Source organism: Argiope bruennichi, chromosome 10, assembly GCF_947563725.1.
Source record: "Argiope bruennichi chromosome 10, qqArgBrue1.1, whole genome shotgun sequence".
In the NCBI taxonomy this organism is placed as follows: Eukaryota; Metazoa; Arthropoda; class Arachnida; order Araneae; family Araneidae; genus Argiope; species Argiope bruennichi.
The window spans coordinates 33,144,711-33,159,464 of record NC_079160.1 but is presented as its reverse complement, the minus strand read 5'-3'; positions in this window follow the sequence as shown (position 1 = coordinate 33,159,464).

Below are 14,754 nucleotides of genomic sequence, written 5' to 3'. Positions count from 1 at the left end.
TTGGCATAAAAATTTGATATCGAATTGAAGATTTGTGTCATATTTTAAAATAGACGCTGCACCAAATTTTACACACGAGAGTAACTAGATTGATTACATTTGACAAATTTTATATTGAATTGATGATTCAGGTATCATTCATCAGTTTTAATATAAATACTGCATCAAATTTTACACTTGAGGGCAGCTAGAATAATTAGATTTGATTCTAGCCTAATCTAAACTACCTTTATTGTATTTACTTGCTAATTAATTTTCTTGAGTCCTCAAAAAAGATAGATCAGAAGTGCCCTAAACTTTTAAAAATCTAACAGACATCTTTAAGTCTTTGAACACTTGCCATATGAAGTGTCTTTGGAAACTCAACAAGAAATAAAGAACTTACATAAAAGAAATCTCTTTTTATTCAAAGCAAAGAAGTTTTTTTTGGGGGGGGAGGGCGAAACTCTTGAGATAAAAAAATATCCACTTGCCATTTTGTAACAAATTTAATCATTTCTACTCATCGCTATATATTTATTAGCATAAAAGTGGTTATATATTATGAATGCCACTTTTACCACTGAAAGTGAAACATTTCACTTTCTAGTTTTTTTTTTTTTTTTCAAGTTTAGCGAACACTTTTAATCTTCTGAATTTTGTCGTTACCTCCATAGTATTTTTGCTATTTCGTTCTTTTTTTATTTCTATCTCTTACAGAAACCTCTTTGGGAATGCTTAATTGCCTCTAATACTCGCCTAAATTTCCTTCACTTTATCAGCATATTTTTTCATACTAGCCCAATATATTAGCTTTATTGCTTCTATAATATTTTTTTGTTTAGTAAAGCTTACAAATATTTATTTTTTAATATGTTCATTTTTTTTATGCATGAAGTATTCTTAAAGTAAAGAAAAAGAAGCGGACATTGTCTCCCACAAATTTTCTCGCATATTCTATAACGTATTTGTGTGTTACTAAACGTATGCCAATAGAAAACAGTTATGAAATAATAATTTAGCGTGCCGTCTTTAGTTGATTTTTTTAGTAATTAATCGATGAGATGCGATTAATACACAAGTATTAGTAAATTGAATATGCAAATTAGACACTTTCTTTTCAACCGATTGATACCAAAATTTGAGATGGGGGGGGGAATATAATTGAAGTCACAAAATCATGCATCAAATTTCTTATATTTAAGTCTTTGTGTTTTTGAACTGTTGAGGTTGAAAATGCTTGTGAAAGTATAGACAGACAGAATTTTACATCTTTGAAACATTTGTACGAAAATCTGAAGAATACTCTACATTTTAAAACTGTGATCCTAATTTCACTTACCAAAATTATGTTTATGAATTATCACATGTATGTAAAAGTATCGACGAAGGGACAATCAACCCCTTAACGGAATTAATTTCATAGTGTAGAATCTAATTTCTACACTATTTATATAATATCTGCACTATAGATCTATTGTGTAGATATAAATGCACAGTGTAGGTTTATATCTACATTATAGATGCTAAACCTGTGTTTCAAATTGTACATATTGTTACGAATCCTTGATGCGGCTTCCCAGCATAGTGGGCTCCATAGTAAGTCCCAGAGCTTGGCGACAAACTTGGCGACCATTTGGCGACTTGGCGACGAATTTGGCGACTTTGGTTCCAAAATAGATTATACCCGAAACATCGAGAGTTTTCCCGATCTGTCCAGCAGGAACGGAGATACGCCTCGAACGTTCCTGATTGGTTGAGAGGCTTCTAGCCCCGCCTCCTGAGACCTATAAAAGGGGAGCATACGCAGCTGCCGACGAGTGGTGAGTCGAATGGTGAATTGAGTAGTCGGAAGCAACATAGAATAGTGGTCGTGGACCAGTGGAATCGTCGTAGTGGTGAATCGACGGTGAATTGGAGTCGAAGAGTAGTCGGAATCGACAGAAAGAACTGGCTTTCCAGAGATTAGCGGAGCAGAGAGCACTCACTTGACTCACGGAGTCAAGTGAGTGCTGAATTAAATTGTGCGCTACGGTCTGCATTAGAGTCTGTTGTGTTCTGTTGTCTGCACGTCTCGGCTGAAGATAATCGTCTTCTGTGCTGTATATAGTTGTCGTCTTTGTGTTGTCCTGTGTGTCTTCGTGTAAATAAACTCAATTGTTTCATTTTCTACTGCCGCCTGCTGATTGAGTGTTCTCCACACCATATAACTCCCACTATCCAAACGAACCCCGGAAATTTCGTAACAATATCTTGTTACTTTCGTTTTGTAGATATCATGTTAACTTAAATTTAGAAAGGCGGGGAGACAGATTTCCTCTGAATGGATATCGCTCAAATTTTGATATAAATCTTCAATTTTTTGTCTTCATTCTCTATTCCAAAATTTATCCAACTAGCTCAAACTGTCTTTGAGTTATCTAACAGATAAATACAATCCGCATTAGGTAATGCATTATAAAACGCAATAACATAAATATCATCCAAAAAATGTGTCCTCCGGATTCAATAAGATCTGAAATGTCTAGATTCCTCAAAATCTCGAGTTCGAATTTTTTGATGATTACAATACATTCTCTATTCAACTTTGTATTCTAGAACAGCGTTTCTCAACCTTTCAGAATTCGTGGCCCAGTTTTCAATCAATTTTCATCGCCCCCCCCTCTTACAATAAAATGTATACAACAATAATGTATATTAAATATTTTGGATTCCGTTTTTAAATTATTTTTAACTAACTGCCAAAACAAGAGTAAAAGCGAAAATTTAAATATTATATTTGAAATGAAAGTCAAAACGGGGAGATAAAGTAAAAGAATATGAAAGTAGGAAAATTCGTAAATGAAAGTTAACCTAGACGGGATGAACTAAATTTAGAAATTAGGAATACATTTTTTCGAATAATAAAAGAAATAAAACAGAAGCATGACAAAACAAAAGTGAAAAAATAAGCAATATTTGTGGAAGGGAATCCTAAAGACCGATGCCGTCTCGAGCACGCGCGGAGCAAATGTTTTCTCATAGGAAGAAGGAAAATGTTCGATAACGCAAGTTTCAATTCCAGCCAGTCTCATTCGAGTCGATCCTTTTTCGCTATCAAATCTATCGTTAATGTGCATGTTATATATGTTTTCGTGTTAATTTCAATTCACCATATTAAATATTTACTGCAGCAGATTTATGCAGACTCATTAATAAATTTTTAAGTGGAAGTAAGTAAGCATTAGACGATAGTCAAGCATCAACAAGTACACAGACGAGCGTGGTTCCGAAAATAAAATCAAGGAAATATTCTCAAGAATACTTAAATTTTGGGTTTACCAGTGCTGAAGTAAATGAAGAAGAAAGGACCCTGTGTATCATTTGCTCAAAAATGTTGGCCGCAGACAGCTTGAAACCTAATAAACATAAACGACATTTGGAAACGCTTCATAGTGAGAACGTCAACAAACTCACAGAATTCTTCGAATTAAAATTAATATCATATAAAAAGCAAAAATAATTTTTTAAAGAGACTTTGTCTGTGAATAAAAACGCTTTAATTGTATCTTACAAAGTTCATATAAAATATCCAGATGTAAAAAAACCTCACACCATTGATGAAGAGCTTATTTTGCCAGCAGCAATTGAGATTGTAGAAACTATGTTTGGAGATAATTTTTCAAAACAATTGCAGTCCATACTTCTTTCAAATGATACTGTTGCTCGTCGAATCGGTGAGCTGAAGATGTACAGTGGCAGCTTTTCTCGAAGTTGCGTGACAAATTGTTTTCAATACAGCTTGACGAAGCAACAGATAGTAATAAAGATGCTCATTTACTTCCTATGTTCGAATTTGTGATAATATGTCAGTAGTAGAAGAACTACTTTTCTGCAAACCAATATAACTCAAAAGATCAGCGCTCGCATTATTTGCTATTTTAAATTATTTTATGAACGAGGCAAACAGAGAATGGAGAAATTGCGTCGAAATATGCATCGATGGTCCTCGTTCAATGTCCCGAAGATTCCAAGGTATACAAGCATTTGTAAAACAAAAATCGCATCTGTGCACACATTGCATGATCCATAGAGAAGCTTTGGCTTCGAAAGAAATGAGTCCTGGTTTGAATATTGTGTTAACAACGGTTGTACCTTAGTAAATTATATAAAAATGAAACCTCTGAGATCCAGAATCTTTTCCGCACTTAGTAAAGACATGGGTTCAGTATATTCAGCGTTACTATTTTATTGCGAGGCAAGATGGTCATCACGTGGGAAATTTTTGCAACGTGTTTATGAATTTGTTAAAAGAAGAAATTGCCTTTTTCCTCGAAGAAGAAAACAGACAGGAGGTCGAGAATTTTCGCGATGGTTTATTTGTGATGAAATTGAGGTACTTGTTCGACATATTTGAGAAATTAAATAACTTGAATCTTCAACTCTACACATATGTTGGATACGAGTGATAAAGTTAATGCTTTTTGTAGAAAATTGAAATTCTGGAGCAGAAATTTAAAGCAAAAAACCTAATGTTTGCAAATATGGATGATTGTACTAAAATTTATAAGGCTGAAGAAGTAAAAGTGGTTTTTGTAACTACTGAAAATCATTTAGCCATGCTGGCAAAGAATTTTAAGAAGTATTTTCATGCTGACGACAAACTGATAGCAAGTTACGAGTGGATTAGGGATCCATTTCATAAGATTTCCGAAGGACTCTCAATTGATGTGGAAGAAAAATTGATAGACTTCACGACAAGTGGCGAAACTAAAAGACAATTTAGTAATAAATCACTATTTGAATTTTGGGCAGGCATAAGGATAATTTTTCTGCACTAAAAACAAGTATATTTCACATTCTATTACCATTCAAAATAGTGCCTTTGTGAAACTGAATTTTCTGCTGTGGCTTCTTTGAAGACAAAATATAGAAACATAACTGAGAGTGACTATTTCTAATATTAAGCCTTCCTTCGAAAAACGTTGCTCTTCAAGACAGGCCCAAGGAAGTCACTAATAATTTTTAAATTTGTTTTTAATTTAATATGTTTTGATTAAGCAAGTTTTGATTTAGTAAGTTGTTTTACTTTAATAATTTATTAGATACCTCCAAATGTATTTTGTTTTCTATGTGCATGTGTGCTTTCCTTTCAGTCAGTTAATTTTTTAAAATAATATTTTCTCTTGGATATTCTCGCGCCCCACAGGTTGAGAATCGCTGTTCTAGAAAATAAAAATGAATTCAAGATTATGATTAATATACTCGTGTTCGACCTCCAGAAGTAAAATAATATTTTTTTGGAGTTTGTCTTTAGACAAAGATCACAAGAACTAAGAAAAAAAATGAAAGATAATTTTCACAGTCAGACTGTACATTTCAGTACAGTCAGACTGTACATTTCAGTACAAATTTAGAACGTGTTAGGATCCATCATTGGGTCAGTTAAGGATTGATATCATTGGTGATACCTGATAATATAAATGTAATTGATCAAAATTAAAGCAATCAAGAAGTCAAACTTCAGTATGTCATTTTATAAGCATATTTTTCAACAATATATCTTATATAAACCATGAATGAAAATGTATGAGAAGATAACAGCTTAGATATAAATTTTTCTCACTAGCACGCTTTTGTAACATGTTGCCATTACATTAACAAATTCTGGAATTAAAACTGAGACAGAATAAATATATCGCTCAAGCTTATCTACCACAGAAGGCATGTCGTATTATTTTTAACAGCAGTGGAAGAAAGACTACAAGATATATCTTTCACAAGAGAATAAAAGATAAGAAAAAAATCATCCTTCATCCATTTACTCCATTCATTATTCATCGATCCTTCATCCATTTACTCCATTCATTATTCATTATTTATTTAATTAATTTTTTTGTTTTGTTTTAAAGCCTTTTACTCAGTTTTCTGCTATTAAATATTATTTGAAACGATATGCCTTTATTACTTACCTTACATTTTAAAGTAATTTGATTGCATTCGAGAAATAAAAACACGTAATAGTTGTTGATTCAACCATTCATCCACCCATACATACATACATACATGCATAATTACATTATTGGCACAGTTCAAAATAATTTTAAGAAAATGTGATGAGCAAAAGAAAGCAAATAATTACACTTGAAGTTTGATTGAAAATATCCCGAAAGAATTAAAAATATTATTTAAAATAGCTGCAAAATAATTAACTAAAAATAGATCCCTCTTAGGCCTTCCACGAAAAATATTTTTTTCTAAAAGAATGCCCTTAATTATTTAACTTCCGAAATTAATCAAATATTTGACGCAAATGCAAATTATTTACGTCATTGGGCAATTTGGAGAAAAAAAATTAAAGCTATTTCTGTTCCTGCGTATTTCTAGTTTTATAAATTTTCTAGTTAAGTGCACGAGATGTTTATGTTCCAGGTCCCTTGTGTGCAATTCGATTTTTAATTAGAGGTGTAGTATGAAAATACATCGAGAATGGATATATTCGAATCCATTCAAAGAAACTAATTCGAATTTAATTTTTAATACAAAAGAATTAGTGTCTTGCTTTTGTTATGGTAAAAAAAAATGCAAAAAAAAATTCTTTTGATGCATCATGTGCAACATGCTATTTTTTCATAATACATAATATAATCATTTTTTTTTTTAGTTTTTTTAAAAAAATCTAATATTTAAAAATTGTAATCTGTCCCTTATCTATAAAAATAATTCGAATTTTCTTTCTTAAAAGTAAATAACTTTTTCAATTACCAAATTGTATGCCTTAACACATTTATTTCTGGTATTTTTTTTTGTATAAATTGTCTTCCATGTCTAAACACTATTAGTTTTAGGTAGATTCCTATAAGAAGCTAATCTAATGTAGTGGTTTTCATGTCAAGACTTTGGTGAAGAAATGGAGACATTTCCCCGATCATCTTCACCCCAAACCCACCCTTTATTCAAATATTTTATATTAATCTTGTTCAAAAAGAGTCCAAATGATGAGAAGGGGTCGACATTTTCATTTCGCTATGACTTTAATATTAAAAATAGAAAAATAAATTCAGATAGCCAAATTAGCGTCTCCTTTAGACGAACGCCTTTTGTATTTAAGCTTTTTTGATAAGTACAATATCTTAGAAGTTAGGGGCTGAAAAGGGATTTTCAAGCTCTAATATTGACTGTTTCTTACATCAACGTTTTGTGCTGCTAGAATTGCCAAGAGGAATTTTTTTTTTCACTAACAGCGGTTTTTCTTTACACTTCTATCTTCCTTATTTTCTTTACACTATTTTATTATGCAGAATTATTCAAGAAATGGAACAAGATCTTTAGATAATTTCTTGAAATATTACATCTAAGCGTATTTATCCAATTACAAAATTTCATTACATAAAGTAAGCAATGGTATAAGCAATCGTCTTAGTTTCTGTAAAATTTGTTAAAATGTGAAAATTTTTATATGGCATCCATCATGAAAATATGTCCGAAAATGTTTCTCATATTCATGTATGCACACAAAGTTTCATGCTTCAATCTACAAAATTTGCAGCTATTAAAAAAAAAAAGAAATTTATTGACTTAGACGATTTCTTTCTTTCCTCGCATTTATATTTGAACGAGAATTTCTGTGCTTATTTTATGAATATTATATATATATTACCATAGATAATTAGATAATTAAAAGGATTGGAAGCAATAAATAATGTATTAATAAATTATTATTGTTTAAAAATAATATAATAGATTTTTTTACACAATTAGATCAAATTTAATATCTTTGGCACCTATACAAAGTTGTATTCTTCTAATGATGCATGCATATTCCATCTAATGCATTTAGATTAGATATATCATACATACTCAGCATTTTCATCTTTCCCTATTACTTAAATGTCATTTTTAGAAAAGCTTAATATACGTACTCAAATGCGAGCAAAGAATTTTATTTTATTTTTCAGATTTTTTTTTTTTTTTTTTTTTTTTTTTTGCTAAGATAGTACAAAATATTTTATTTTTCAAGTTTCATTTCCCATTTTTATTAAACTAAAGCTGCATTTACCGATCAAATAGAATGGAAAATAGTATGCTTGCTTGATAAATTTCTTTCAAATATATTAAATAAATATTCGCATGTAATAGTTTTTTTTTATCGAGTGAATTTAGATATACACTATTTTCGAAAGGCTTTAATGTTAACTTAAAACGAACCACTGAAATTATAAATATTTATAAACAATGACTGAAGTGAATACTTTTTGCTTGCAAATTTCTTAGCAATTAAACATTTCACAAATTCCCGATATAATTTGCTGGTAAAATTTTAACATTTATGTAATAATAGATTTAATAATAGAAAATAGTTTCTTTTTCAAGTTTGTAAAAAATTTTGTAACTAAAACAGATAATTTTGGAAAAAAAAATACTCTTTCCTTCCAAATTGCTCGAGCTGACGCTTTTGGAAAGGAGGCTGTTTTCAAAGTTTGAGATTGATGACATTTTCCAAAAACTGAAGGGGAAAAAAATCAGAAATCCAAACACGTGCGTTTAAATTTAGCAGGAAATGTCTTTTATTTTTCTTTTTGTTTCATTATCGATCCAACTACTGTTTGTCCATGAATAATCTTCTTTTTCCTTGTCAAAAGCGGAAGATATCTGCTAAATCTGAATATCGAGTTTTGTACCGCTTAATGGCAACGACGAAAATCTGAAAACGATTCCCTTCCGGTATATATATATGTAGTGAATATGGAAACGAAACCTTTAACTATCAAGTAACATTTATAAATACATTTGTATTCGTTTTTTTGTTGTTGTTTTTGATAAAAAGCTCATTTTTACTTTTAAAAATATTCGGTTTCATTTTAAAAATACATTAAAAAATCCCTATCAACTGTTTGTGAAGCGTAGAAAAATAACCATGTGATTTTGCAATAGTTTTAGTATTAAAATTATTATAATTAGAGTAAATCCGCAATACACATCCACGAGTGAATAGAAGAGTATGTTATTTTGTTTGAAATTCTTGTCCTTAGTTATTAAGATATTTTTATAAATATTTCTTACTTATTTCAAAAATATTTTTAAAAGAATGTAGACATTCATGTCACAGGTCAATACAAAAGCAAAGAATGAGCAATTAAAATGTATTGGTCTTCAATACGATTGTTTATATCTGCAGTTGTATAACATGACTAGGTTTTTTTTTTTTATATCTAAATGCATAGAAAAAATATCTATCTTTCGTAAGCACTTAGGGCTCCATCTCAAGTTCAGACAAATATATAGCCAATCAGTCGATGGTTAACAAATATTAAAATTTCTATGCATAATAAATTACTTACTGCTAATTTTTCATTTTTTTCACCATTTTATTCTTTTAAATGCATATTTATGTCTATGATTTCATATAATTTTTTCCATTCCCATTTCAAATACAGCTATGAAATAAAAGATAGATTAGGGTTTTAAAAGTAAGAATTTGTCTTAAAAATATAATTACTTAAAAATAAGATTGTCTTTATGCAACTTTATGGTTATTGCTAAATTCAAAAGAAAATATTAACTCTACATGATCGATTAAAAGAATACATATATTAAACAATTAATGACAGCGATTTTTTAACTATCTTTCTTGCAACAACAACGACTATTTCGAAATAATCAGAGATCAAAATGTGTGAATGTCTTGTCTTCTCGCATTTATTGTATGTGCCAAGATTCGAGAAAGTACAATATTTATATGATTATGGATGGCAACATATGGAATTCGCTTTCGAAATCTGTAGAAATATTGATACCATTAGGTACATGGTGGTTTAAACTTGACTTTCCATCTAATTTAAAGATCAATTAAAGGAAATCGGTTATATATGAAGCTGCTTAATAGTTATTTTCTGGGAACTTTTATAACCATGGAACTTGGTGAGATGATGAGGACGACAACTGAGAAAGCATTCCCTCTACAAACTTTCACACCATATCAATAAAAACTCGTTGGAGTAAAATGAGATTAAAGGACAACATTCTTACATGCAAGAAAGATTAATAATGGCATATGCAACTTTTTGTGTTAGAAAACAAAGTCGGAAAATTAAGTTATCAATATTTTAATAATAATACAAGTTAAATATAGTTATTTGGTATTAAATAATCCGATATTTTGTTTTAATAGGTTTCTCTGATTTTAATAAAAAAATGAAATGAAAAATACATTTAATAATTTCTACTACCTTTTATTAACCCTTTCTAGGGCCGTGGGAAGTATGCTTCCCACCAAATTTATCAATCTTTGTATGAAATTATGTAGGTTGGCATATGTTGACATTTTTTTAAAGAAAGGCAGAAAATTAGATGCTTTAGTTCTTTGTCTCGCACAAAATGATGTGTCTTGATTTGTACTTAATTATTAATTAACCAAACTAATGAATCAAAATAAATTTATCTAATAAATTAAATGAATCCCTTTCCTTATTCTAATTTCAAGCCTAAAAATATTTTAACATAATATGACTAAAAAAATGGCCCTTTAAAGGGTTATGTGAGTGGTCGGATTTCAAACGGATGCATAATGTTCGACAGTCCAAAGAGTGCTGTGAGCAAGTACTACAATTTATTTTAAATAGGCCATACATATAGAGTAATAATAACCACAATTTTCATTTAATTAATTTACAATCTTACATGTCTGTTTTTATTTTTTCAAAAGTTTTCCCATTAACGTTTAAAACTTTTATAAATGAATAAAAATCATTTGATTTTTCTTCACTATTAATATTTAATAGTCAATTTAATTTCAGAGTTACAAATAGTGGTATGATAGTATGGCATATATACCATGTACAGTTTTTATATAAATGACAGTTAAATCAAAAATCATTCAAGTATAAGTAAATTATTAATTTGGAAATTAGCTTCTTTCATCAAAATAATTTTATTTATGTGCTAGTTTTATTACAGTTCACAAAGCGGAAATTGCATTGTTATTAGATGCATTTTTCCGGAGCTTGGTATAAAAGAAGCTATAGAAAAAAATATTTGAATTAACTACGCCTTGTCCAAAATAAAAGAATAAAACTGCATTCCTATCCTAGTAATTGCATATGAATTCGAACATTAAAAACAGTGTTTCCTTGAGTGTTTACATACATCGTTCCAGGGAAGAAATGTTCCGAATAAATGAAACGTTTTACCATTTCTTTTTATCCCGAAGAATTAGCATAGCAAAATATTAGCAAACAAAATGTAATATTCATTATTTATTGTTAGATTGTAGCACTTATTATTCGCTTTATTTTTGCAAGACTTATATTTGCTTTATTAGAGAATTTCTTTTTGTTAGAGCATTATTCAAGCTTCGAAAGTTTCAGTCATGAAAAACAAAGGTTTATTTTCGTAAACTTATTCGAGCGAAATAAATTTCTGAAAATAATAGATAAATAAATTTTAAAGGTTTTATAAAGAATTGTTCCAGCTTGAATATTCTGATTTTGAATAGAATCATTGAGAATCATTTAGTCTGTCGTCATTCCAAATGATGATTCAAGTTTCTGCGCATCTTGGCAGAAAATTCTGTGGGTTAGATCCAATGAAAGATTCAAATATTCGTTTCTTTTGACAAAAGTTCATACGCTTAGAGATCTCAGAATTAAATGAAATAAAAATAAATAATTTTTAAGTAGGGTTCTTGCTTAAAATTGAATGATGTAATTAGGAGTACACTTCTTCATTATCATTTCAAACATGATTGTCAGTTTTCTTTGTTATTCTTTATGAATATTATTATTATTTCTTTTTTTTTTACTTGTATACATAGTACACAGAAAGTATAGTAATCGTCAAAAAATTTGAACTCGAGATTGTGAAGAAACTCCACGTTTCACACCTTTCAGAGTTCGAAAGCACATTTTTTGGAAAATGTCCGTCAGTCTATCTGCCTACATGTCTGTGAAAAAGATAACTCAAAAACAATTTGAGCTAGACGGTTGAAATTTGGCATACGGTCTTACACGAAATTTGCAGATATTTTTCAAATTTTGAGTAAAACCCGTTCAAGAAGTCTGTTTGTCCCGGTGTTCAAATATAAGTGAAGGTGTACGTACACACTTGAAGATTTTTTTTTTTAAATTTTAACTTTAAAAATCCAGTTTTTTCACAGTAAGTTATTAATATATGTTTAAACTCATTTCAGTGAGAAAAAACCATATTACACTAATTATTAATTAATTAAATAATATTTAATGAGCTAACTAGCCTATTTTTTGAAACATGATATCTTAAATTCTAATTTGTACAGACACACAATTCTAGATGGAAATTATGCCTAACATTAGTCTTCATGTTGTCTGCCTCAAACAAGTTATAAAAATGTATAGTTTTTTTAAAACAATTTTTTCATCAACGATGAATAGAAAAAGCGAGAATTTTTCTGTCATTTTAACTTTTAAACTGCTATAAAAAATTTATTTCTATAAATATAACTTTGATTGAGGCACAAAACATCTGCTATTTTATACAAATTATTTTGATATATAAATAACTGTATTTGGTTCATTTCTTGTTGAGTTATGATTGTTCGAATGAAGCAACATAGTGGGAAAATATCATTCTTCATAAAATGAGTTTTAAAAACACCGTAACTAGAGTTTTTAATGAAAGCACCTCAAGAAAAATAATTATAACTCGAGAAATATTTCGAATATTGCCAACATCTTGGTATCGTTTGAAAGCTAAAGGATCAGAGAACATTATTAAGCAATAAAAAATATTCGATATTTTGAACGATTTTTGAAGTTTCAAGTGTATATATACACCTTAACACTATAATTACAAAATGAAGAAAGTCAGATAAAAAAATTCGATGCTCAGATTTAAGATCTATAGTGCAGAGACGCCCGTTAATTTCGAAGCCAAATCGTACAGGGTGACTGTGTCTATCTGTACTGTTTTGAAAATGCAGTGACTTAAATATATCAAATCTGGTATGGGAATTTGTGACTACAAGTGCAGTTTTGTGTCAGATTTTTGTTTCAATCGATTGTGAAAAACATGTCTAAAACACAAATTCGATTTTTGGATACTATTAGCTCAGGCAAGCAATTAATCGCCGAATAATTCTCCAAGGATGGCATAATAGATTCAGTAAAAATGCTAAATACCCGCAAAAGTTAATTTTTCGTAACGATTGTTCGCAACTACAATATAAGATCTTCTCTGACATAAGGCGTTATTAGAGAGTATGCGAGAAAGTTTTAGGGAGACCACTTCCACTGGTTATTTCACTATAGATAATTATGAATAACTATAACTAAATGGAAGTGGATTATTTCATTCGTCTTCTTATATTTCAATGCAATTCTGAGTGCTTTAAACATAACGAAAATAGAAGAATGACATTTATTTAATGAATTATTTAACCACAGATTAAGAATGTTTTTAAATGTCCATACAGTAAACATTTTGACATTCTTTTTTACTTATTTCGGTAATCTTACAAATTCTTTTAAGATATAATGATACAACTACATTTATATACATAACGGGAATTATTATGAAATTCTTTCGAACCATCTCTCACGTTGTGATATTATTTCCACCGAATTTGCAAATAGGTTTAAAAAAAACAGCCAGAATAAATGTTCCGAAGTAATTAGAAATTCAAAGTGTTCATTGCAAAGCAAACACTGAATCTTAAAATATCACTATATCTGAAGATATATGTAGTAGTGGGCAGTTGTAATTAAGTCATAAATACCTCATTCAAATATATACATTTATATGTAAACAAAATTTTGCAGATGCGTGGTCAAAAAGAAGAAACTTTTGAAATTCTAACTTCAATTTATTTTACACAAAGTCAGAGAGAAGCGATGATAAAATGGCGTCTGTTAAACATCGCGATACAAGAGTAAAATGCCAGAAATTTTCTCCTTCACAGATTTTACAAAGAGAATCTAATAGTGATTTCTTTGCCACGTCTAAACTTAGAAAAAGGAATCTTAGACATCTTTGAAAAGTATGTGTTAATGCTAGGGTTTTTTATCCCTTCATTCCCGGTGTGGAAACCACGGAATCAGCAGTTTTATAAAGCGCGTGTTAGAATTAATTAAATAAAAAAGTGAGAATTGGATCTGAAAATAAGAGAATTTTAGAATGAAGTTTACATCGGCTGATTTGAGAATAAAAAAATTAATAAATTCATTAAGATAAATTTAGATTTAAAAATATCATTACATACATATAAAAACTGCTTGAAACAAAATTTATAAAATATATTTAATATCAAAGCTTCAGATATAAAAATTATGTGATAAAATAAAATATCCGATAAAGTTATAAATGGGTTTATTATTTATTTCATTGCTTTTAACTCACTATTCAATCGCAACTATTTATTGTTTTTAATCTTTGATTTATTGCAGTTTTTACGAAACCCTCACAAAATTATGTATTGCTTCAAAAATTATTTTGCATTTTATATTTAATCAATATTAAAAAATATCTATACTAATTGCAATTTTCATAATTAAAATCAAAAAATTACTCTATTTTAAATTTATGTCTAATATTATTATTATTAATCAAACTGGATACTTTAAAAAAGAAAATATTAGTTTCATTATGTAAATTATTTATTATACTAGAAAGAGTTTTTTGAATTTATATTCAACAGTTATTTATGATAGCAACATTATTTGAATTAGAGATTTTTGCTGTTAACTTCATTCTTTTTATCGATAATTAACAAAATCATTTTATTTTTAGAATTTAAAATTCATGCTTTAAGTTTCAAAATAATAA